Below are 26,944 nucleotides of genomic sequence, written 5' to 3' on the forward strand. Positions count from 1 at the left end.
CTATAGTAAAAACCCTTGTACTATGTCCCCTTAGGTACGAAACCCAAAGTTTTTCTAGAATGAATATCCAAGTATGGATTGTTGGATCATCAAGTATAACTATCTATAATTTCACTAACTTTCTCCCTGTGTATTATGAAGATTGTTTTCCCACAACCTCACAATCATTTGCTAATACTTCACTTCTACATTTTTGTCAAGTAGGTGGGTATAAAATGGTTTTGCATTGATTTTAAATTTTCAGCAAAAACATCAAGTTTCACATATTTGTTGATCATTTGATTTTTGCCTATACATTTGCTTTTTATATTCTCATTCAATGTTGTTCTAATGAACTTATTTTATATTTGTAAACGGCCATGCATGTTATCTATTATCCCATTTGTTTTGTCATTCTAATTATCTTCCCCCATGGTTACCAGTTTGCTTTTTCTAAAGAGAAATTCACCACATTTTTAACTTATTTTTTTATTTTAGGAAGTTGCTTATTTTAGGAGCCCCTGCCACACTTTAAGCGGCAAGCATATATTTTGTCCTCATTTTAAGGTCGCATGGTGAAAAGCAAGTACAGAAAAATTAAGGACTTTGGTCAAGTTCACTCAGTCAACAGCAAAACTGGGTATCCATCCACAAATGTGTGTCAAAGGAAGAAAATGTCCCTTCTTTAGTGCCAAGAGATTCCACCCACACCGTTGGATGAGCAAGCATGAAAACCAAGAGATGCCTGGCTCAGGACTAGATATCTGCAGCTTGTTTGGAATTTTGTTTAGTTACAAATAACAGACACTATTATTGCTAGTGTAAGTAGAAAACAAGCTTGTATATTAAAGAATAAGAGGTGGTAAACAAAGTCCTGGGAAACAAAGACCAATGTTCCAGGAACAATGGCCAGTTCTAAGGTAATGTCAAAAACCATGTTGTTTCTATCAGGATCACAGCTCCAAACAGCAAAACCCAACAACCAGATTTGACTACAGTGGCTCTTCTCCCATCATTTTGGATACTATTATTTAAAGATTAGTTTTCCAATTATTGATTCTTCCAAAAGCAAGATGTCTCTGCTATTGTCTGGGAAAGGAATATGACAGATTCATTTATATTCCTCACTTCTAAATTGGAGTTTCAATTTAGTGTACATGATAGGTCACCTCTGTTAAAAAGGAAGTGAAACTCATAATATCTGCATGTTGCCAAACACTGAAAAGTTAAATCAAAGGATAATATGTAGTAACTAATAAGAAAAGTGTTGACTACAAACTACATTTGGTTCTCTGGTTTTCATCTTCCCATACTACTGAAGAGAATTTTTGAGTCAATAAATCAGAAGTAGTTTGAATAATTAGCATATTTATAAAATTTATAATTTATAATTTGATTATTCATCTCAAAAACTACCTTATTTGTTCATTGATTCATTCACCTATTTAAAAAAAATGCTGACCGATCTATTCACTATCAGGATAAAAAACAAACCAATAAACAAAAGTTTACATAATAATGCCTTAAAATTAACTTAATATCAAAAAAAAATTATTAACAGTTTAATACATTAATTTGGGGAAAGTTTTTCTATTTTAGATTAAGGTCAGAAAACTGAAGCCTCCAAGATTAATTTATATTATAAAGGAAATTTTAAGATGCTCTGGTCTACCTAGTATAAACAAAGATAAAAAGCAGGACCTTTTCCTCAGAAATTAATCTTATGTACCCGGAAACTCTAATGACCACATTCTAATTTTCCTTTACTAAAAACCACAAATTTAATTTAGCATTTACCTAAATATAGTTTTCCAGGGCACTAACCCAAAAGGAATTACTCAAAATGTCTTCTATAGCCAATAATCTCGTAACATGTTATGTATCAAACATACTACTTGCATTTTTTATTTAACAAGTGAGAATATTAAAGATCTCAAAGTATCTTACCTGCAATAATAAAACCTTTAAAACTGTTAAAACACGTTCTCTGACAGATGAATAGTACCTTGACTAGGTCAGCATTTTGGTATTTGTGACCCTTTTCTCTCAGTTGTCTAGAAGTGCTTCTTCTACTTTTGTTACAAATGGGATGTCCAATATAAGTAACTCTTTGTGTCCGAATTATGGAAAGAGAGAATATTTGAATAAAATGATTTTAATTCCAGGCTAAATACTGCTCATGCAAACCAGTAAAGCCATTTGACTATTTTGGCTCGCATACATTCTTGTTGGTTGGAGCCTATATACGGCAGTTGTTACCCATTTTGAATATTAACCCATTCAGATGGGTGTCTTTTATTGCTAGACTTACATAGAACTACTTGAAAGCTTTCAATTTACACATTCAAGTTTGCCGAGGTATAGGCTATTCAATGATTCTTAATCTATTTATTAGTTCTCCGTACAATTGTTTTTCTCCTCCTAGAAGTACAATCTTCACATGTGAAACCTTCATATTTTCTGAATCTACCAAGCATGTCACTTATATTTTCTTTCATTATGACATTTCATGATCCGTTGGTCAATTCTTGTTTTGTACTTTAATTTTTTTTTTTTTTTTTATTCTAGTGTGCCTGGGTGACTTAGTCGATTAAGCGTCCAACTCCTTTAGATTCAGGTCATGATCTCATGAGTCTGTGAGATTGAGTCCCTGTCAGGCTCTGTGCTGACAGAGTGGAGCCGGCTTAGGATTCTCTCTCTCCCTCTCTATCTGCCCCTCACTTCCCACCCCATCTCTTTCTCAAAAATAAACATTTTAAAAAATTATGCTATTGATCTTCCAGGTCACTAATTTGGGTGTCCTCGGTGTCATGCCCTCCTTCAATTTATTTATTGAGTTGTTCAAGTATAAAATAAGGTTCTTTGTGTGTGTGTGTTGTTTTATGTTTGTTTTGCTGCAAACTACAAACCCCTTTTTGATGTTGCAATTAACTTTATTCCCTTACTGCTTTTTTGAATTTTCTGTTGTATCGTCTGTCTTTCTAAAAACCATTATCTAATCATGTCTTCTATCAATTCTGACTTACCTTCTGTTATTGTCATGCCAGTCTTTGGTCCACTGGTTGTTAGAGTGTCTAAGTGTCATCAGCAGGCTGCTAAGTGTTGAACGTGAGTGGTGAATATAAGAAACCAGCTAAAAGTTCCCTGCTGATAATTCTGGAGGAAGTCTCTCTGCCACCTTTACTACTTTAATTCCCACAGCCTCCATACTCATGGATATCTCAGTCAACACCCTTAACACCTTTTTATCGCTTTAGGAGAGGAAGGCAAACTAGGAACATGGGTTGATGTACAACTTCCCACCATGAATTCAGAATCTATTGCTTTATGGTTCAAGGGCTTTATGATGCTGACCTAATAAGAGCATGCCCTGAACAAAGAAAAGGAGCTCATACAAGTTTTGTTTTCCAGAACTTCCGGAAAGCACAAGCCTTCAATTACCCCTAGATATGTAGACTTTAGTGTACTTGCTCAAAAAGAACATTTTTAGCCCCTTAAAAGAGCAGAGATTATATGAACCTTAAAAAATGTGTAATTCAAGTGTCCATCTATTTTCTCAATCAATACGTTTACATGTTTGCCAAATAATTACTGAGTGCCTACTCTATGTCAAACACAATAGGAGTCATAGAGATGCAAAAACATATGGTGACCTCACCCTCACAGAACCTAAAGTCGAGGGAAGAAACAGACATCAAATTTAAAAGTTATATAGAAGCTGAAATAGTATGCAAATAAATGTAAAATATACATGTGAAATACCACGAGAAAGAGGTATACTGAACTCTGGGACACCTAATGGGCCGCTGCTACCTGGGAAGAGAGATGAAAGACAGTTTCATGGAGTAAGAGATATTTGGATCAAATAAAGAGGATATGTATGAGTTTCCTGGGCAAAGTATAGAGGGACCAGCATTGTAGGCTTAGAACTTAGAAGATAGTGAGTAGGCATTTAATGCAAATAACTTTGGAGGGATTAGTAGAAGCAAGAACGGAGCTTTCTTAATTACAACAAAACTTTTGTTTATAGCCTTAGAGCAAGCAATGAGAGTGACTGTGAAATTTTAATCAGGGAGTGGCATAATCAGATTATTATTGTTTAGAGGAAAAATAAATCCATATAGAATATGGATTTGAGCAAGGGAGGCCACCTGAAAGTCTACTATGGTATTCAAAAGAAAACACGTTAATGGCTGAAAGTAAGGTGCTGCTCGTCATGGAAATTGAGTTCAATTTGGGAAATTAGGAGGTAAAATCAACGCGTATTTGATTTAGTGTATGAAGAAGAAGGAGGCACCAAGCATAATTTCTATGTTATTTTTTTCTTAAGTGGATGCATATTGGTTCACATTCATGACAAGTATGGAAATCTCATAAAACCAGTTTGGAAATGATAGTCTTATTATCAATTATAAGCATTTTTTGGTTAAGTTTAAAATATCCAAAGGGAATAGAGAATAAGAAAAAAAGAGTACGAGGCTGGAGACATGTATTAGACATTCATCTCTGTATGGGTGGAACTGAAGTAACTGATAAAAGCTAGGACCACTAATTAATTTGAATGATGGCAGAATACAGATTTTAACTACACTAAAGAAGAAAACAAGCTTTCAAAGAGAGGAATTCATAAGGATAAAGACAAAGTAGGAGTGTTTGATGTGAATAAAACCAAAGGAAGACAGTTTAGAGAAAGAGAAAGAGATACATTCAAAAGTGTGCAAAGTTTCCAGAGTCAAGTGCAAGAAGGAAAAAGTCCCAATGGATTTAGTCACATAAAAGTGAGTTGTGATTTATTGAAATAATAGAACCAGAATCTGCTTTGCAAAAGGTTGATGAGTAAAAGGGAATTGAGAAGATAGAGACTGAATTTTAGAAAACTCAGTACCAGATTTCGAATGAGTCAGAGAAAGGAAAGTTCTGTATGATCTCACTTATACGTGGAATCCAAAAACAAACAAAACCAAACTCACAGATAAAGAAAACAGGTTGGTGGTTGCCAGAGCCAGGGAGTAGGAGTGGGTGAAATAGGTAAAAGTAGTCGAGAGTTACTGGCTTCTAGTTACGAAACAAATAAGTCATGGGATGTACATACAGCATGAGGACTATAGTTAATACTACTGTATTGCATATTTGCTAAGACAGTAGAATTTAGAAGTTCTCTCGTCACAAGAAAAAAATTGCCATTAGGTGCAATGATGGATATTAACTAGACTTATTTGGCAATACCTGTACATATGAAATTATTTGTTATACACGTGAAATTAATATATGTCAATTTTTAATTTTTTTTCAACGTTTATTTATTTTTGGGACAGAGAGAGACAGAGCATGAACGGGGGAGGGGCAGAGAGAGAGGGAGACACAGAATCAGAAACAGGCTCCAGGCTCTGAGCCATCAGCCCAGAGCCTGACGCGGGGCTCGAACTCACGGACCGCGAGATCGTGACCTGGCTGAAGTCGGACGCTCAACCGACTGCGCCACCCAGGCGCCCCAATATATGTCAATTTTAACTCAATAACTTTAAAAAAGAAGGTTTGATTCCATGAGCTTGGGCCTCGAAACTGCCACAAGTTAAGTCAAAACAATTATAGATTTCCCCTCATTTGTCTTCCATTTCTCAGGGATTACTGTCCTTACTTTCTTGGTGTCTAGTGTCTTGAAAACTGGCTGGGCGTTGTATGGAAACCAATTTGACAATAAATTTCATATTAAAAAAAATAAAATAAAACGAAATGCAATTTTCTTCAAAGAAAAAAGAAAACTGCATATGCAGGGTTTTGTGGTGTGTGTGTGTGTGTGTGTGTGTGTGTGTGTAGTTTAGTTTTTATAAGTCATGTGCATGAGGGTAAACCTTATGTACTGATTCCTGATAGTCCACCTTGGTGGAAAATGGAAGCCCCTGCCTATAGATTTTTGACAGACTAAAGGTAGCATGTGAAAAGTCAAGAAAACCTCCAAGGTTTTGGCTTAAACTATTATAAATATGACTTTGCTATTAAACTGATAAGAACAGATACTATACTTGATCTTAGCCAAACGGCCAAGAAGTGATATTATGACTTTGCTATTAATTGAGGCAGAAAGACTCCTTAATGATGTTCCTTAAATGGTATTATTCTTTCCCCACAGTTCTCAAATCTGCCTGAAAATTAGAATCAGCTAGTGAGCTTCTTACAATACTCTTGAATTTCTCCCAAACCCTTACAGCAGAAGTTTTTTAGTGTGGCCCCAGGACACCGGTATCAGAAGATTTCCACGTTATTCTCATGTTCAGTCATGGCTGGAAAGCAATGCTCTATACTATTGCTTCTGTCACTTTAATATGCTTATGAACCACTTAGGGAACTTATAAAATTAAAATTCTTATTCAGTTTTTCAAGGTGATAAACTTTGTATTTCTCACAATGTCCTAGCTGGTTCCAATGCTGCTGGTGCACATTTTGCACAGCAAGCTACTGCTGCTATTCAAATCCATGACAGAGTGTAAAACATTTGTGTTAGCTATTCTGTATTAAAAAGATGTATGAAGTAAAAGATGTAATGGCTAATTAAGTTCGGCAGACAGTGAGTTAAACAAGGTTAGAGTTTTCTTTATTGCAAGATTTTTCATAGTTAAAGCCCTCCTAAAGTTTCTTTTTCCCATACTCCGTTTTCATGGAGCATGTTACAGGATTAGCAATTTGCAAAACTCACTATCTTGTACTAATGCAGAAGTTGAGCTATCTTCAAATAATCTTTGCTACTTTCTTAAAAGCTTACAATTTTACTGAGACATCCGTTTAACTGATTTGTTTTCAGTTTCCTAATCTGATTCACAACTTGATGATTCTAATTTATTTACAAATGCAAGTAGGTTTTACAAAAAAACAAATTAATAGGGCTTTAGATTTTAAAATGATAATGTACATACACATGATTCTTTGTTTATACTTAAAAAATGCTTTACAAATGAATATACTTTTTCTTTGTTCTCTTCTATAGCTTTCCCATGCACACATTTTCCTATGGTTTTCTTTGCATAATTTCATAGCATATTGTTTGTTGATGCATTTTTATTAACCAATATTTTGTGAAACAATGAGATAAGAGAAAAATAATCTTGGGGCACCTGGGTGGCTCAGTGGGTTAAGCATCCAACTTCGGCTCAGGTCATGATCTCATGGTTTGTGGGTTTGAGCCCCTTGTTGGTCTCTGTGTTTACAGTTCAGAGCCTGGAGCCTGCTTTGGATTATGTGTCTCCCTCTCTCTCTGCCTCTCCCCCACTCATGCTCTGCCTCTGTCTCTCAAAAATAAATAAATGATAAATGTCATGATAACATGAGAGCCCCAAACCTGTGGGATGCAGCAAAGGCAGACATAAGAGGGAAGTATACAGCAAGACAGGCCTTCCTTAAGAAGGAAGAATGGTCTAAAATTCATTGCTTGAGTGATAAATCCCAAGCTTGCCAGGATTTACAGACCTAGAGGTAAACATAAACTCATTTTACATAGACGCTCAAATGACAATGAGTCTTAGTTTCTTCTGCCTTATGTAGGAAGGACTTTGGCATCTCCCCTGATGCTCCTCACGCCACGATATTTAGAGTCATAAATATTTTAAACTTCCCAAGAAGTTTATGTCTCACAAATACTCAGGTTCTTATTTTTTTCTGTTCCAATCTCTTTTCTAGATGTATTGCTCATCGCATGGATTTGCTGCTCTACCAGAGGCAGAGATCCAATTAAGGGACATCATCAACAGATGGATCAAGCTGTGGTATGAAGGGGGTGTGGATCCTGAGAGAGAATTGGTTAACCGACACCAGAGATACATGAAATGGATGGAAAATCAAAATGAACGTACATTAACTTAAATTTTCTATCCCATTATCTTCATTAATATGAGTTTACTGTGCTAAAACACTCTTGTTCAGCAATGTAAAATTCCAAAAGTTTCATTCCAGGAACTTTTTGAAAGATACAGCAACTCTTCAATGAGAAGCATCAAATAATAGTTTACACCTTACAACTCTTTTAATCCCTTACTACAAATCTTTGCCTGGCTGTTCTTACCAATTCTAAATTATTCCATCACGATTCTTATCCTAATTGAGCCCCTCCTCTGAAGTACCCTCTATAAACAAGACATCAAAATCTTAACAAATATCCCAGCTTTGTCATTCTCTCTCAGAGATGTTACTATGACACTGTCAAAGTGGCGTTCTCATGTTAGAATGTGAACATTTTTCTTTTTCTGCACAAACAGGACTTTCTGACAGAGATAAAGAGCGCTCTATAATGATAAAGAATCTATCTTTTTTTCCTAAAATCATTTACTTCTCATATTCTAAGGTGATAGTTTTGGAGCCATGTGTTTATATTTCAAATGATAATAAAACCCAGAGCCAATCATTACATTCTAAAATGTGAAAACCAAGGTGATTTTCCCCTTCTCACCCTAAGGAAGGATTTGTTTACATTCCAAACTAAAAAAAGAACCATCTATCTCTACACAGACTGGAGTGAGGAGTGGGGTTACTATGCCAACACCTATATATTAAGCTTCTAGTTTCAAAATTTTGATTCTTCTCCTATAGTATAGGTCCTCTCTACTCCCCTCCACATGCAGGTCTGTTTGGCTCTCACCATGTTGCCTCCTGGAGGAAAATGGAGCGTGGACAAACAGTACTGAGATATTCTATAAATAAATAATCAGTTTTGCCTTTGATCCAGACACCTTGTATATACTGTCAGAATAAAATAAAATATAAATATATATTTACTCCTTATCATATAAGCATTAAAATTAGCCTCCTGTTACTAATAGGCTGTTTTGGTGACATTTTTGAGAACCAGTATTCTATGGTGCTGAATTTCACAATGGTTTTGTGAAGAAAAAAAGGAAAAGAGGAAAAGAGAGGAGAGGAGAGGAGAGGAGAGGAGAGGAGAGGAGAGGAGAGAAGAGAAGAGAAAAGTGAAAAAAGAAAAGAGAAAAGGAAAAGAAAAGAAAAGAAAAGAAAAGAAAAGAAAAGAAAAGAAAAGAAAAGAAAAGAAAAGAAAAGAAAAGAAAAGAAAATCACCTCAGCTATTCAGTCTTTGCAAGCTCTGAAAGCACCTTGATGGTAGTAAAGCTTCAGAAAGCACCATGCTCCTTCATTGTTTGCTTCCTTCCCCTATTACCCTACAAAACCCCACATAATCCACAAGCAAGACATAGATATCAAGTTTTGCAAACTAATGCCTAAGGGATTAATCGATCCATTTATTACAGTAAAACTCCAACTAGGGCTCAGTAAAGACACCTTATTATAATCCGAAATATTTCTATGGCCCAAATACCCCTACATGACACACAAGAGATTCAGGGCAATGAGTGACTCTCTACATCTCCAGTAAAATGTTAAGTTTTTTTTCAAAGCTTTTCAGATGGAACCATGTGTTATACTGTGATTCCTCACTTTGCCAAAAAATTTCAGTCAGCCTTCAAAAGTCCGTCCTATATTCCCTGTGCTCACTTCGTCCTCCAGCCTCTCTGCTGTCCTGCTATAATCCTAAATCCCCAGTATAAAAGGCATCCAAACACTGAAAGATCGCTTCCATGCTTAATCATTCTGGTTTGAAATTTCATAGATTTTAATGCGGTCTTATTTTTAACATGTAAAACTATATAAAATGTGGTGCTTCTTAAGTATTTATGTGTCTTACAAATTACTTTGGGTCTTGTCACATTGCAGATTGTGATTCAATAAGCCCAGGTAGGGTTTGCGTGCCTGTATTTCCAACAAGCTCCCAGGTGATGCTGCCATTGATGGTCTAAAGACTCCACATGAGGTAGCAAGGTGTTATAGGAAAACAAGCCTCCAGGAGAAGAGTTTGCACTTTGCAATAAATGTAAGGAAGACCTTCTAACACAGGATGAGCTATTATTGATTAAAATGCGGAAGCCAACTGTGTAAAGATGTGAGAATTGCCCTTCAAAGGGAATTAGTGATAGCTGGATACTAAATCCTTGCCTTTACCTTCTCTTTTCCTCTGTTCTTTTCCTTCTTCTCTTCCCATTGTGTCTAAGTACCCATTCTTGTTTCTTCTTTTGCATTTCTGTACTAATATTTAATCTCCTTTTATCCCCTTCCATTCAACTTCTAAGAAATGATTTTTATATTTCTGCTTATTACTTTCAGGTTCATTTCCAAATTGTCTTGCTAAGCTCTGCATGGTTCCATCTAACTCGCCCACATTCAGGATGATCTCATAAAGAAATGGGCTATCAATATTGCACAATCATTTTTGAGGGGTATTAAAAAGATCATAGCATTGTGAGTTATGCTAGACCAAAAGATACATAATATTATCTAACAGTAAGCTTCCCCAAGTGTAGCTTAAGCAAGTCTGTAGTGATTATATTTTGTTTTTATTTTTGTCTAAATGTTTTTACTTAAAACAAATCATTGTGCCAAGAAAGAGCTGACTTTCCCCATTCCAAATTAAAACACACCACAATAGGGGCAAATGTGGTGTGGTAGGATTGGTCCACTATGTGAATGGATATCCTTCTACTCACTGTGGTTGGGGCAACTTAATTCATCAGCAGTCATTCTTACACAACGTATCAACCCCAAAGTATTAATGTCACACAAAAGGAAGTGGTCTTAATATCATGAATGGGGCAGTATGTTCTACAAATGCTAAAATGTAGAAGCACGAACACAAAAATTAAATAGTTCGGATAATTTTCCATTTCTGCTTACTCCTGTAATAAAAAGTAGTGTTGGGGTCTGACACCTAGATTTTGTTTTTATTCTGGCCATTTACAAAGTGTTTCCCCATCTGACCTGTATCAGTAGGGTTATGGATGAAAGTTCATTAACTTTTTAAAAAAAAATTAGTGTTTATTTACTTTTGAGAAAGAGAGAGAGAGAGAGAGAGAGAGAGAGAGAGAGAGAGAGCGCACAAGCAAGGAAGGAGCAGAGAGAAAGGGAGACACAGAATCCAAAGCAGGCTCCAGGCTCTGAGCTGTCAGCACAGTGCCCGATGCGAGGCTCAAACTCATGAACCGTGAGATCATGACCTGAGCTGAAGTCAGACGCTCAACCGATGGAGCCACCCAGATGCTCCAACTTTTTTTTTTTAATTTTAGAGAGAGAGAGCATGTGAGTCAGGGAGAGAAGTGGAGCGGGAGGGAGAGAGAGACAGAGACAGAGAAGGAGAGAGAATCTTAAGTAGGCTCCATGCTCAGGGCAGAGCTCGATGTGGAGCTCTATCTTACAACCCTACAATCATGACCTGAGCCAAAATCAAAAGTTGAACACTCAACCAATGGAGCCACCACCCAGGTACCCCAAAAGTTCATTAACTATGGAGAGAGGTGTAACTACTCCTTCCTCCTCTACTTGCTTTCATGCTCATGTTCTTTGGGGTGGTTGCTATCTGAGTCTTTTATAGCCACTTGGCTATTTGGCTTCTTCCAAAAACTTGTCCAAATCAAAAGGACCTTCCTCAAACTGAACTGGTCCTTCTCGGCCTCTTTGTCTGTGGTCCAAACCAGAAAACTCCTTATTGAGAACACCTCTGTTGGTCTTTATTCTGGCTTCTAGGTCATCACCATACCTCACCTTGTCCACAATTTTACGGGGCCTGTAAATATTCTGCACCATTATCTTTGACACCTCTGCAGACTTGATCACAAACGTTGTAAATTTCATTTTTTACACCTGTAAAAATACTGTCCATACCCTTGGATTGCTTGAAGGGCTCTTGGTCATACTGAACGTCATTGGACATCTGAGGATTGGGCACATGAAGAGCGATGACGTCACTGATACCTCGATTTTCATTTGTCTGTAGTTTTGACCTCTTATTAGGAGCTTCTCTGGAAAGATTCCAGTCATGTGGTCTGTCTTTTTACCTGTCATGCCAGATTTCATCCCTCCCATGGGCCTCCCAATCCTCTTTTTTCACATGGGTTTTGATCCCAGCTCTTCTCTCACTGGCTTTCTGGGCTGTTTCTCTAAGATTCTCTCCATGTTTCTTCTTTTCTTTTTGAGCCATCTCTCTCTCTACTTGAGAACGCATTTTTACAGCTTCATGAACATTCTGGCCAGCAATATAGTGGGCATCTGCCAGCTTGGCAATGTTCTCATTGAGACGAAATGTCTGCAACCCTCTTCTGCTCGCAGCCAAACATTTGTCTAATGGAATTGTACAACCCTTTGCATTTTTCCGGTTTGAAATATAAGGAGGAATCTTCCATTCTTATGGCTCCTTCATGGTCATCTTTTGGCTAGGAGAATGCATGACAGGCACAGGAGGAGAAGGCGGTCCTTGGGGAGCTTTCTTATTAATCTTGAACCTTGGAGGTTCCACTGGATCTTTCAGCATTCTCACCATCCAAATAACTCTGTGTAGCTCCAGAATCGAAAGCCATTCTTGGTTGAGATGGTGAGTATCAAATACACGGAACAGCAGCCAGTTTATTAGCTGCTCACACTGGCATGGCTGCAGCAACCTTCTATGATACAGATTTTTCTAGGGCTACCCTTATCTTTTCTGATAGCTCTTTAATGGCTTCTTCATCAGGTCTTTGCAGGTCTGGATCATCTGCATTCATGGCTTCCTTGGGAACCAGGTCAGTGTACTTGCCATAAATGACCTTGTCTTTTGACTGTCCTGGCTGAGCAATTGCATTATATTTAAATTTCCTTCAGGATCTACCTGAATGGCCTGTGCATTTGACATTTTTTTTTCTTTCATCACATATCTAGTGGATACTGGGCAATATAGATCTCTGGAAAAGTACCTCCATCTCCAAAATCCTCTAATAATCACAGTATCCAGTTTTTCTGGTACCCCATATGGTCTTTGAGAGACCAGAGAGGTCCGTCGTGATCTCTGGGATCTTCCCTTTTCTTCAGCCTCAAGCTGGTCCTAAGCTAGCTGAGTAGGTGAAGGTAAAAAGCTGGTAAACATCTTGTTCTTCTTCCAGAGTGAACTGTAATGATTTTTTTTTTAGATGTTCTCTACTGTATCATCTTACCTACTATCTTCAACACATACACATACACACATAGTTTTATTATAAACATTGTATTAGCTTTACTGAAGCCATTTTACAGGTATATTGTTTTTCAAAAAAAGAAACATTCTGAACTTATTGCTCTTTTGATCTTTTATTTCTTTTTTTGTGTTTCTTCTTTTATTTTAATGTATTTTATACAGATACAGGAACAAGAGTTAAAATGTGAAATAAATTTTCTGGAAATAGATTGTCTTGTTTGGAGAGCATAAATAAATCCGAGTACTATAATTTCTAGTTGAAGTAGAAAAGGGGTATATAAGTTAAGGTTATGAGATAAAACTAGTTTTTTATGGTATTAATTTTTTTTTTTCTTATTTTGGCTTTTTGATACATTCCTGTCTTGTGACTAAGAAGAAAAGTAGAGGAAGCTTGCAAGGAAAATCAGCTATAGAGACTGTGAGATCATCAGTATAAAAGATAAAAACAACTACCAAGTTTAAAAAGGTGTAGAGGGCAACACATGCTTAGAGAAAAATAATAAACTAGTTGAATAGAACTAGGTTCTAGAGAAGTGAAAATTTAGGAGTAGCAGATATGCAATTGATAAGAAAAATTAACATATACCTTAATTTTTAATGTTATTGTTCGTAATTTTCTACCTTTGTTCTTATAATTTTTTTTCTTGGCTAATATTCAAACTGAAAACAGTTTCCCACAGTGAATTAGGTGCTATGCATAGCATAGAACTGGGGATGATGTGCACTGGTTCATTGAATTTACAATCCAAGTTAATATTATTGTGCAATGCTTCAGTGAGTGTGGCATACCTAAGAGGCAAATAAACTCTATCAGGCACCAAAGTGTCATTTGCTGTACCAGAAGCAGTAACAGAAATGGAACCCCAGTGTTCTGGAAGAAGATGTTTGCCTCTCGTGGGTGATCATGAGAAACTAATTTGCTCACAGTAGGATTGGATGATGATTGTGGCAGATTTGTCTTTACTTCTTTTTATTAAGGGCACAAGATCACAAAATTACCATTTGTATACTTGGGAAAACCAAAGATAACATTCAAATATAAAAAGAAAACACACATATCTACATACACTACCACATGGTCAGAATAAATGCATCGTCAAGCCTCAAACTTAGTGTTTTTCTGATGTATTTTAGTTTTTACTTCAGTATTAGAGTTCATCAGATATATTAAAGATATATATGTGAAAGACTAACTGTTTCTTGGAATGCCTAAATCAAAAAAAGAAAAAGAAAAAAAAAACTATGAATTTATGAATAGGAACAAGAAACTGAAATCTACTTGACTTTGGAGTTGACATAGGGGATGTATAGATAAATCCAAGGGTATGCTTAATTTAACTCAAAACAATATTATTTAGATCCATCAAATCAAGAGGTTTGATAATTAAAACAATAATTTTACCATGGGAAGTATGTATACTGTCTGTTTAATTGTGAACCCACTGCTTATAATATTGTTTCACTGATTTTCTGAGACAGAGATCCCCAAATGCTGTGGCCATTTATTGTTCTTTTTTGTATACCCATGGAATAGGTAGCAATAAATGAGGAGAGTACGCCTCTTAAGTCATTTCACAAAATGTTCAGATAATTTCTACCCAGGAATAAAAGGACAGAACTAACATGCATAACATAAATACTATTAGATAGCAACTCTGATAGGTCATTTACATATGACATCTTATATAATTGCTTAGAAGTAAATTAATCTACACATTATCATTTTGGAATGTGAAGCTTAAATAATCATTGAGCTGGCATCTGTATGTTGTGTGAACATGCTGTTCACATTTGGTCCTGTCTACTACTCTTTTTTCCTTTAGATATATTACAGATATTAAGAATAATTACAGGGGCGCCTGGGTGGCGCAGTCGGTTAAGCGTCCGACTTCAGCCAGGTCACGATCTCGCGGTCTGTGAGTTCGAGCCCCACGTCGGGCTCTGGGCTGATGGCTCAGAGCCTGGAGCCTGTTTCCGATTCTGTGTCTCCCTCACTCTCTGCCCCTCCCCCGTTCATGCTCTGTCTCTCTCTGTCCCAAAAATAAATAAACGTTGAAAAAAAAATTTAAAAAAAAAAAAAATTAATTAATTAAAAAAAAAAGAATAATTACAAACTAAAAACAAAAAGGTAGATGATAGGAAAAATGAGTGTGCAGATAAGAACCACAAAACATATGAGTGCAAAAATTTCAGAAAAGTGTATTTAAAAGGCAAATAAGTTCATAAAATATTATTTCTTAAATGGATTATATTATCAAAATTGATTGAGCAAAGCTCACAAAAGTATACTTAGCACATTTTTCATTAATTATAATAGCATAGCCCCTTGTCCTCTCTCTCTCTCTCTCTCTCTCTCTCTCTCTCTCAAAATAAACATTTAAACAAAAGATGCAAGAGGCTGGTGGTTAAAGGTGCCAAATGGCAATTGGGCTGCCTGGGTTTGAATTCCAGATCTTTCTCATAGCATCTGTGTGACAGTGGGCATGATAAGAATTCCTGTCTCCTCAGGTTACTGAGTAGCCTGGATTAAACGGGTTAAAACTCATGAAGCCCACAGATCAGTCACTGACACATAGCAAGTGGTCAGTAACAAATAACTGCTGAAATGTGCTAGCAGCCGTCTGGCTCGTCCACACAGGGTTTGCTCCAGGACCCCCAGAGCATGCATTTTTTTGAAATATAATTTCTTATTTTCACTTACATAAATAATGCTTTTTGAGGGATTTCAAGGATTTAAAATATATATATAATTAATGATTTATAGTCATTTTACTTTTCAATGTTATCTTTTATAATATATTTCACACTGCTCTAATGTTTTATACGAATTAAAAACTTAATTGATTCTTGAAATATCATATAAATTGTCTTTAAATATTTTTTTAATGTTTATTTATTTTTGAGAGAGAAGAGACGGAGAGTGAGAACACAAGCAAGGGAGGGGCAGAGAGACAGGGAGACACAGAATCGGAAGCAGGTTCCAGGCTCTGAGCTATCAGCACAGAGCCCAACGTGGGGCTCAAACTCATGAACTGTGAGATCACGACCTGAGCTGAAGTCGGACACTCAACCAACTGAGCCACCCAGTGCCCCTAAAGGTTTGTAGTTTCAAGATGTATTTATTACAAAGTAAATGAAAATAACTTTGTAAATTGCACATAAACACGATTGTTTAATTTGTCACAGCACATTTAAAGCATTCAATAGCAGTCAGAAAAGCTCTAAAATTACTACAACTGTAGATATACAGATACCATTGTTCTAGCAAATAATTCTAAATCAGTGTATTTTATTACTTGCCAATCTCAATAGCTAAATTTTATAACAAGTAATTTTTCTTTTCTACTACCCTTATTTTAAACTCCTAGTAAAGAAAATACAGATTTTATAATTTGAGAGCACACCTTTTTACTCTGATGTTTAACCAAAATCATTAAATGTTCATTTCCAAGTATACTTAATGAATACTTGAGTAGAAATAATGAGTTCCTTAAATATGCCTGACTTTAAGCGGCCGATTTTTACCATTTCTGCAGTTGCAATAAATATCCATTTCTGTTCACCCAGAAGAAATAATTTCTGGAAAATCACTTCTAAATTCAAATGTATGTTGATCTTATTTACTAAATCTTACTTAACAATAAACAATAACAACCAACACTAACAACAATAATAAAATTTATGACTTGGCTGCCCCACCATTTAATTGGATATAATCTTTAATTATTGAAACTAATCACCGTCTATACAAAATCCATTATATTTTTTGTTTGTGGCTTCTGTATTTTACTGCATTATTCAAGCAATCTATCATCAGAACTAAAAGAAGTATGAATAAAGCACATACATTGTCTCATTGAATGGATATATTGAAACAAAATTTAACTCAACTTTGATTTCCTTTCATATTTCAAACAAATGAACCAATTCGTTGATGGCTTAAGTACTTCTATGAATTAAATCACAATTATTAGCATATGTTGCCTGACTGAGGAGTCTCGGCTGATACAGGAATATCATAATGAATCCAAAATAAATCTAAAGGTATTTGTAAAAAACTTAACAAACTATTACCATCCAGAATTGTTGCTAATTACCTTCTATTATAAGAAAAGCTAATGGGCACTTTTATCAATTATCTGTGATGTTTCCAAAAATTCTAACCTATATATTTCTGGGTATCAGAAATGTTGCTTAAATTGTTCAAGTTTTAACCATTTGCAGGTGGAGGGGTCAGACATGATCCCAAACTTCTCAGGATGTAGTATTTGCAAACATCTGTGCATGTGTTATGCTTCTGCAGGGTTTCTCATTCTCCTGATAAGTACACTTAGTACTTAGTCATCATATAGCACAAACACGAATGTATGTAGCCTAGATGTCTATGAAAATGAGCCTTTTATCTATCCATCTTTACATATAGTGCTCTAGTTTTCATTTCTGAATTTCATCTAGATGCTTTACTGCCTCTATTATTTCTTTGAAAAATATGCTATTAAAGAAATGAAAGTATATGTATATTTGACAAGTCAAAAGTTAATTCAGAGTTAGATGGTGGAGTAGTAGGGGGACCCTGGGCTTTGCCTCATCCCTTGAATACAGCTAGATCAACATCAAATCATTTTGAAATTTTTTTTTTCAACGTTTATTTATTTTTGGGACAGAGAGAGACAGAGCATGAACGGGGGAGGGGCAGAGAGAGAGGGAGACACAGAATTGGAAACAGGCTCCAGGCTCTGAGCCATCAGCCCAGAGCCTGACGCAGGGCTCGAACTCACGGACCGCGAGATCGTGACCTGGCTGAAGTCGGACGCTTAACCGACTGCGCCACCCAGGCGCCCCAACATCAAATCATTTTGAACACCTAGGAAATCCATCTGAGGATTGGGAGAAAGGTCTGCACAATTTGAAAGAGAGAGAGAGAGAGAGAGAGAGAACTTGGCAGGTATGAGGTGCAGAGGCATGAATTGGGGGAGATAAAAGCTTCAGGGCCACAGAGGGTAGGGAGCCCTTTTCGTGAAGAGAAGCAAAGAAGGGGAGAAAGCATCACATTGGATTTGTGCATGAAAAGCACCGCCCCCCTCCCAAATCACTGACTGGGGAATAGGGAGGAACAGACTACCACAAGTTTTTGCAAACAGTTGAGCTCAAATATTGAGGTTTTGAAAGTTGGTGCCATTCACTGAAGTTGATCCAGGCAGACAGTGGTGCTCCTGGGGAGAAGGAGGGCTGAGGCCCAGGAGTGGACAGCAGACAGTGTAGTGAGGGGATCCACTGGGTGGCACTGGGAGACAATATTCCTTTTCCTAGAGTGCATTTGGAAGAGGGTATATTGATTCTCCAAAGACAAAAGACCTGGCTGAGTCTTTGAATAGCATTTCAAAGATAGGGGACCGAGGTGTGCCCAGAGGGTGGATAACCTGATCACAGCTTCTCGCTGTGCTTCACCATAAATTCCAGGCACCTGTGCAGCCATGTGATTGCTTTTCTGGGACAGAACAGTGCCAGCGCAGTGCTGCAAAGCTCTTCCCCAGAGGAGGGTAGTGGGTCCGCACCTTGCCAGTTCCCTTAAGAGTTAGAGTCCTTGGGGCGCCTGGGTGGCGCAGTCGGTTAAGCGTCCGACTTCAGTCAGGTCACGATCTCGCGGTCCGTGAGTTCGAGCCCCGCGTCGGGCTCTGGGCTGATGGCTCAGAGCCTGGAGCCTGTTTCCGATTCTGTGTCTCCCTCTCTCTCTGCCCCTCCCCCGTTCATGCTCTGTCTCTCTCTGTCCCAAAAATAAATAAACGTTGAAAAAAAAAAAAAATTAAAAAAAAAAAAAAAAGAGTTAGAGTCCTGAATTCCCACAGCACGCCAGAGAGAAGACACTGTGGCACCACGTTAAAAGCCCAGACACAGGAGTTGAGAATGGGGACCTGACAGAAACTGAGAACTCAGAAAAGGAGGTTGCTCACTCATCTGTGAGGGTTTTCTGGAACGGCAGCTGGTGAGAAATCCCTGCCCTGGGGATGAGAGAGAGGGGTGGCGCCATCTTCCCCCAGTTCACAAGCACTGTGGGACTTCAGTGAGCAACACAGTGTCCCAATGGAGGCTGGAGGCCTCCCTGTGCCCTGCAGGGGCATCTTTACTAGGGAAGGTAGAACTACCAGCCAGGATAGCGGGCCTTTCCCCCAGAAGACCAACATAGGACCCCCACGTGCACCAAGACTACTGAACATAGAGTGCTCCAAAGCGTTGGCTTTAGTTCTTTATTTAAAAAAAATTTTTTTTTTAAATCAGGCTTACAGTTTTTTGTTTTGTGTTCATGTTTTTGTTTCTGTTTTTTCATTTCCTTTCTCTGTTTTTTGGGGATCAGACTTGCTTTCTTTCTTTCTTTCTTTTCCTTCCTTCCTTCCTTCCTTCCTTCCTTCCTTCCTCTTTGGAATAAGGCTTATAGTTTTTTGTTTGCTTGCCTTCTTTTGTTCCTTTTCCTTTTCTCTTTTTTTAGAACAGGTTTTGTTTTGTTTTTGTTTTTTAATGAGGCTTATTTTAACAAACAAGTCAAAGCACACCTAGTTAAAGGTACAAACACTGCCCACTACAAGCAAGGAGGAACTCTGCAGAGGACTGACATAGAGGAAAGAACAGCCAAATCACATAGCACATAGCATACACCAGAAACACTTCTTGAAGTGCCAGGACCTGAACAGTGTATGGCCCCTTCTTAACATAGCATTACTCTCAGGAACAGGAAACATAAGAAACTTTAATTACAGACCAAAGACAGAAACCTAGATAAAATGACAAAATGGAGAAATTCTCCCCAAAAGAGAGATCAAGTAGAAACCACAGCCAGGGGTTTTTCTCAAAAGAGATATAAATCATATATCTGAACAAGTTTTAGAATAGCAGTCATAAGAATAGTAGCTGGGCTTGAAAGAAGCATAAAGGACAAGAGAGAAACACTTGTTGAAGAGATAAAAGACTGAAAAACTAGTCAAGCTGAAATAAAAAAATGCTATCCCTGAGAAATAAAACTGACTGATGTAATTACAATGAGGATGGAAAAGCAGAGGAAAGAATAAGTGATATAAGAAGATAAAATTATAGACAATAATGAAGCTGAAAAGAAGAGGGAAAGAAAACTCTTGGATCATTAATAGAGACTTAGGGAACTCTGTGTTTCCATGAAGAGCAATAATGTCCTTACCATAAGAGTCCCAGAGGGAGAATAACAGGAAAAGGGAGTAGAAAGTTTATTTAAACTTAATTATAGTTAAGAACTTCTCTAATCTGGGAAAGTAAACAGGCATTCAAGTCCAAGAGGCACAGAGAACTCCCCTAAAATAAATACAATAAATAAATAAATAAATAAATAAATAAATAAATAGATAGATAAATGTTAAAACAAAGACATATCATAGTGAACTTGCAAAATACAAAGACAAAGAGAGAATTCTGAAAGCACCTATGAACAAAAGGCCCTTAATCTACAAGGGAAGACAGATCAGGTTTGCAGCAGACCTATCCACAGAAATTGGCAGACCTGAAGGGAGTGGCATGATATATTCAATGTGCTAAATGGGAAAAATATGCAGCCAAGAATATTTTATCCAGCAAGACTGTGATATAGAATAGAAGGAGAGATAAAGAGTTCACAAAACAAACAAAAACTAAAGGAGTTCACGAACACTAAACCAGCTCTGCAAGAATTATTAAAAGGGACACTTTTAGTGGGAAAGTGACGCCAAAAGTGACAAAGACTAGAAAGGAACAGACACAATCTACAGGAACAGCGACTTTACAGGTAATACAATGGTACTAAATCCATATCTATCAATAACTACTCCAAATATAAATGAATAAATGGACTAAATGTACCAATCAAAAGACATAGGGTATCAGAATGGATAAAAAAAAAAATACCCATTGATATGCTTCTTGTAAGAGACCATTTTATATCCAAAGAAACTTCCAGATTGAAAATGAGGGGATGGAGAATCATTTATCATGCTAAGAATATGAAAAGAAAGCTGAAGTAGCCACATTTGTACCAAACAAACTCGATTTTAAACCAAACACTGTAACAAAAGATGAAGAAGTACACTGTATCATAATTAATGGGTCTATATAACAAGATCTGGCAATTATAAATATTTATGCCCCCAACCTGGAAGTAGTCCAGCCAAATATATAAGTCAATTAATAACAAATTTAAAGAAGCTCATTGAAATAATACAAAAATAGTAAGGCATTTTAACAGACAAATCATCTAAGCAGAAGATCAATAAGGAAGCAATGACTGTGAATGACACACTGGAACAGATGTCCTTAACAGATATATTTAGAGCATTTGATCGTAAAGAAGCAAAATACACATTCTCTTTGTGTGCCCATGGAACATTCTCCAAAATAGACCACATACTGGGACACAAATCAGGCCTCAACCAGTACAAAAAGACTGAGATCATACCATGTATCTTTTCAGACTGCAACACTATAAAACTAGAAGTCAGAGACAAGAAAAAACTTGTGAAGGCCACAAATACATGGAGGTTAAAGAAGATCCTACTAAGGAGGGGCACCTAGGTGGCTCAGTCCATTAAGCATCTGACTTCAGCTCAGGTCATGATCTCTCAGACTGCAGTTCATTGGCAGCTCAGTGCCTAGAGCTGGCTTCTGTATTCTGTGTCTCTCTCTCTTCCTCTCCAAAAATAAATAAACATTAAAAAAAAATAACATCCTACTAAGGAATGAATTGGTAAACCAGTAAACTAAGAAAGAAATCCGAAAATACATGGAAGCAAATGAATATCAAAAGACAACAGTCCAAAATCTTTAGGATTCAGAAAAGCCAGTCATAAGGGGGACATAAATAGCAATACAGGCCTTCTCAGAAAGCCAGAAATGTCTCAAATACACAAACTAACTGTACACATTAAAGGAGCTGGAGAAAGAACAGCAAATAAAGCCCAAAGCCAGCAGAAGAATGGAAAAAATAAAGATTAGAGCAGAAATAAATTATATGGAACACTTCAATACACAAACAAACAAGCAAACCTAATAGAACAAATCCACAAAACCAGGAGCTTGTTCCTTGAAAGAATTAACAAAACTGATAACCCCCTAGCCAGACTTATCAAAAAGAAAAGGACCCAAGTATATAAAAAAAAAAAAAAAAATGAAAGAAGGGAGATCACAACCAACATTGCAGAAATACAAACAATTATAAGAGAATATTATGAGCAATTATATGCCAACAAACTTGGCAATCTGGGAGAAAGGAAAAGTTCCTAGAAACATATAAACTACCAAAACTGAAACAGGAAGAAATAGAAAATTTGAACAGACTGTTAACCAGCAGAGAAATTGAATCAGTAATCAAAAGTCTCCCAACAAAGAGTCCAAGGCCACATGGCTTCCCAGGGGAATTCTACCAAACATTTAAAGAAGAATTAATACCTATTCTTCTTAAACTGTTAAAAAAATAGAAATGGAAGGAAAACTTCCATATTATTTCTATGAGGCCAGAATTACCTTGATTCCCAAACTGGACAAAGACACCACTAAAAAGAATTACAGACCAATATCCCTGATGAGCATGCATGCAAAAATTCTCAACAAGATATTATCAAATCGAACCAAATAGTAATTTAAAAGTATTATTCACCACAATCAAGTGGGATTTATTCTGGGCTGCAGGGGTGGATCAATATCTGCAAATCAGTAAATGTGATATACCCCATTAATAAGAGAAAAGATAAGAACCATATGATCCTCGAAATAGATGCAGAAAAAGCATCCTCAAGAACATAAGGATAGAAGGAACATTCCTCAATCATAAAAGCCATAAATGAAAGACCCACTGCTAATATCATCCTCAATGGAAAAACCTGAGAGCTTTTCCCCTAACGTCAGGAACACGACAGAGATGTCCATTCTCATCACTGTTGTTCAACATAATATTGCAAGTCCCAGCCTCAAATCTGATAACAGAAAGAAATAAAAGAAACAAGTTTTGCTATTTTCAGATGACATTGTATATTCTATGTAGAAAACATGAAAGATTCCACCAAAAAAATTGCTAGAACTGATATGTGAATTCAGCAAAGTCATAAGATGTAAAATCAATGTACAGAAACATGTTGCATTTCTATACACCAATAATGAAGTAGCAGAAAGAGAAATCAAGAAATTGACCCCACTTATAATTGCACCAAAACCCATAAGATTCCTAGAAATAAACCTAACCAAAGTGGTGGAAGATCTTTATTCTGGAAACAATAGAACACTTATGAAAGAAATTGAAGAAGACATAAGGAAATGGAAAAATGTCCCATGCTCATGGACTGGAAGAACATATACTGTTAAAATGTCTGTACTATCCAAAGAAATCTATACATTCAAGGCAATCCCTAGCATTTTTCACAGAGGTAGAAGACATAGTTCTAAAATTTGTGTGGAACCAGAAAAGTCCCCCAAATATTCAAAGTGATATTGAAAACCAAAGCAAAGCAAGAGGCATCAAAATTCTGGACTTGAAGCTGTATTACAAAGCTATAATCATCAAGGCAGCATGGTACTGGCACAAAAACAGACACATAGATCAGTGGAACAGGACAGAGAATCCAGAAATAAACCCACAACTATGTGGTCAACTAATATTCCAACAAGCAGGAAAGAATATCCAATGGAAACAAGACAGTGTCTTCAACAAATGGTGCTGGGAAAATTGAACAGCGACATGCAGAAGAATGACCCTGAACCACTTTCTTACGCCATGCACAAAAAATAAATTCAAAATGATGAAAGACCTAAATGTGAGACATGAAACCATCAAACTCTTAGAGAACAGGGGCAATAACATCTTTGACCTTAGCCATAGCAACTTCTTAGTATACACATTTATGGAGGTGTGGAAAACAAAATCACAAATGAACTATTGGGACTTCATTAAGGTAAAAAGCTTCTGCACAGTGAAGAAACCAATCAATAATACTAAAAGGCAGCCTACAGAATTGGAGAAGATATTTGCAAATGACATATCAGATAAAGAGCTAGTATCTAAAGTCTGAGCTTATCAGACTCAACACCCAAAAAATAAGTAATCCAGGTAAGAAATGGGCAGAAGACATGAAAAGACATTTGTCCAAAGACATACAAATGACTAACAGACATATGAAATAATGTTCAACATCACTCATCAGGAAAATACAATCAAAACCACAATGAGATAGCATATCACAACTGTCAGAATGGCCAAAATTAACAACTCAGAAAACAACAGACGCTGGTGAGTTTGTGGAGAAAGGGGAACACTCTTATCTTACAGTGTTGGTGGGAATTTAACTGGTGCATCCACTTGGGAAAACAGTATAGTGGTTCCTCAAAAAGTTTTAAATAGAACTGTGTTATGACCCAGCAATTGCACCTCTAGGTATCCATCCAAAGGATAGAAAAACACTGACTTGAAGGGGCACATGCAGTCCAATGTTTATATTAACACTATCAATAATAGCCAAATTATGGAAAGAGCCCAAATGTCCAATGGTTGATAAAAGGATAAAGAAAATGTGGTTTTATATGCAATGGAATATCACCAGGCCATCAAAAAGAATGAAATCTTGCCATTTGCAATGATGTATATGGAACTAGAGTATATTATGTTAAGCGAAACAAATCAGTCAGAGAAAGACAAATACCATTTGATTTCACTTATATGTGAAATTTAAGAAACAAAACAGATGAACATAGCAGAAGGAAAGGGAAAATAAAATAACATAAAAACAGAGGGAGACAAACCATAAAAGACTCTTAACTATGGAGAACAAAGTATGGGTTTCTGGAGGAAAGGTGTGTGGGGGGAATGGGCTAGATGAGGGATGGGCATTAAGAAGGGCATTGTTGTGATGAGCACTGGGTGTTAAATGTAAGCAAAGAATCACTAAATTTTACTCCTGAAACCAATACTATACTATGTGTTAACTAACTTGAATTTAAATAAAATCTTAGAAGAAAATAAAAGTTACTTCACTATATCTAAACTTCATTTCACCTCTATATTCAGAAAGCATTTGAAAACTAATAGTAAACTCATGAGATAAAAATGAAGCATTTAGTGAATAAATGCTAAGTAATTATGAAATTTAATTTAAAATTTTTAGATCAGTGCACACATACAGTTGATAGACAGTATACATTTTTCTATATATATCTATCAGCATGATATATATACATGATAATTACTGTTGTTAATTGGTAGATTTTTATTATCAAAAAACAACAGTTTTGATTTTTTTTTCAAATTAGTTGTATTCTTTTTTGAATGGATGAAAAGCAAAGAATATTATTTCTGATATAAACTTACCTTTCAAGTAGATGATACTACAGATGTTCATAAGAGTACATTGAGTGGTATATATTTTAAAAGAAGAGGTGCTTTCCAACTTGAAAATAGTATAACAAAAAAACTTAGCGTTAAATATTATGAGGAATTGAAGAATCACAGCAACTGATATATTTAATTTAAAAACTTGAAATAGGGGAATCAGGAAGATGGCGGCGTAGGAGGACGCTGGGCTCACCACGTCCTGCTGATCACTTAGATTCCACCTACACCTGTCTAAATAACCCAGAAAACCGCCAGAGGATTAGCAGAACAGAGTCTCCAGAGCCAAGCGCACACTAGAGGCCCACGGAAGAGGGTAGGAAGGGCAGAGAGGCGGTGTGCACTCCACGGACTGGCGGGAGGGAGCCGGGGCAGAGGGGCGGCCTGCTGGCCAAGCAGAGCCCCCGAGTCTGACTGGCAAAAGCGGAGGGGCCGGTTGGAGTGTGTTCCCACAGCAACCGGGACTTGACATCTGGAAGGTTATAAGCTAACAGCTCTGCTCGGAGAACGGGAGGGCTGGAGGACAATGGGAGGGAGAGTTGTTGAGCCCCGAAGGCAGAGCTCAGCTTGGCGGGGAACAAAGGCGCTCGCCAGCGCCACCTCACTCGCCTATCCCCCAGCCAAAATCCCAAAGAGAACCAGTTCCTGCCAGGGAACTTGCTTGCTCCACGCAAACACCCAACGCTGTGCTTCTGCGATCCATCCCTCCTGTGGGTCTGACTCCCTCCCAGTGCCGCAGGGCCCCTCCCAAAGCAGATCTCCAAAGGAAAAGGGAGCTGAGCCTGCCCCTCCCGCCCCTGTGCACCCAGCCGATCCACCCCAGCTAATATGCCAGATCCCCAGCACCACAAGCCTGGGAGTGTGCAAGTAGCCCAGACGGGCCACGCCACCCCACAGTGAATCCCGCCCCTAGGAGAGGGGAAGAGAAGGCACACACCAGTCTGACTGTGGCCCGGCGGTGGGCTGGGGGCAGACATCAGGTCTGACTATGGCCCCGCCCACCAAAGCAAGTTATTCAAGACAGCATAGGGGAAGTGCCCCACAGTCCCACACCACTCCAGGGACTATCCAATATGAGGAAACGGAAGAATTCCCCTCAGAAAAACGTCCAGTAGATAACAACAGCTAACGAACTGATCAAAAACGATTTAAACAATATAACAGAAAGTGAATTTAGAATAACAGTCATAAAATTAATCACTGGGCTTGAAAACAGTATAAAGGACAGCAGAGAATCTCTTGCTACAGAGATCAAGGGACTAAAGAACAGCCAGGAGGAGCTAAAAAATGCTATCAACAAGTTGCAAAATAAAATGGAGACAGCTAGAGCTCGTATTGAAGAGGCAGAGGAGAGAATAGGTGAACTAGAAGATGAAATTATGGAAAAAGAAGAAGCTGAGAAAAAGAGAGATAAAAAATCCAGGAGTATGAGGCAAAAATTAGAGAATTAAGTGATGCACTAGAGAAATAATATACGCATAATTGGTATTCCAGAGGAGGAAGAGAGAGGGAAAGGTGCTGAAGGTGTACTTGAAGAAATAACAACTGAGAACTTCCCGGATCTGGGG

General features: G+C 37.3%; 1 non-coding gene and 1 pseudogene across 1 annotated transcript; both read right to left on the bottom strand.

Moving 5' to 3' along the window:
- Positions 1-5,847: 5,847 nt before the first annotated feature.
- On the bottom strand, positions 5,848-6,032 carry LOC123596648. Its single transcript, XR_006711799.1, has one exon. It is a non-coding gene; the product is annotated as a U2 spliceosomal RNA (small nuclear RNA).
- Positions 6,033-11,308: 5,276 nt separating this feature from the next.
- Positions 11,309-12,925, bottom strand: LOC123596405 (annotated as a pseudogene).
- Positions 12,926-26,944: the final 14,019 nt, after the last annotated feature.

Source organism: Leopardus geoffroyi, chromosome B1 (assembly GCF_018350155.1).
Source record: "Leopardus geoffroyi isolate Oge1 chromosome B1, O.geoffroyi_Oge1_pat1.0, whole genome shotgun sequence".
Lineage (NCBI taxonomy): Eukaryota > Metazoa > Chordata > Mammalia > Carnivora > Felidae > Leopardus > Leopardus geoffroyi.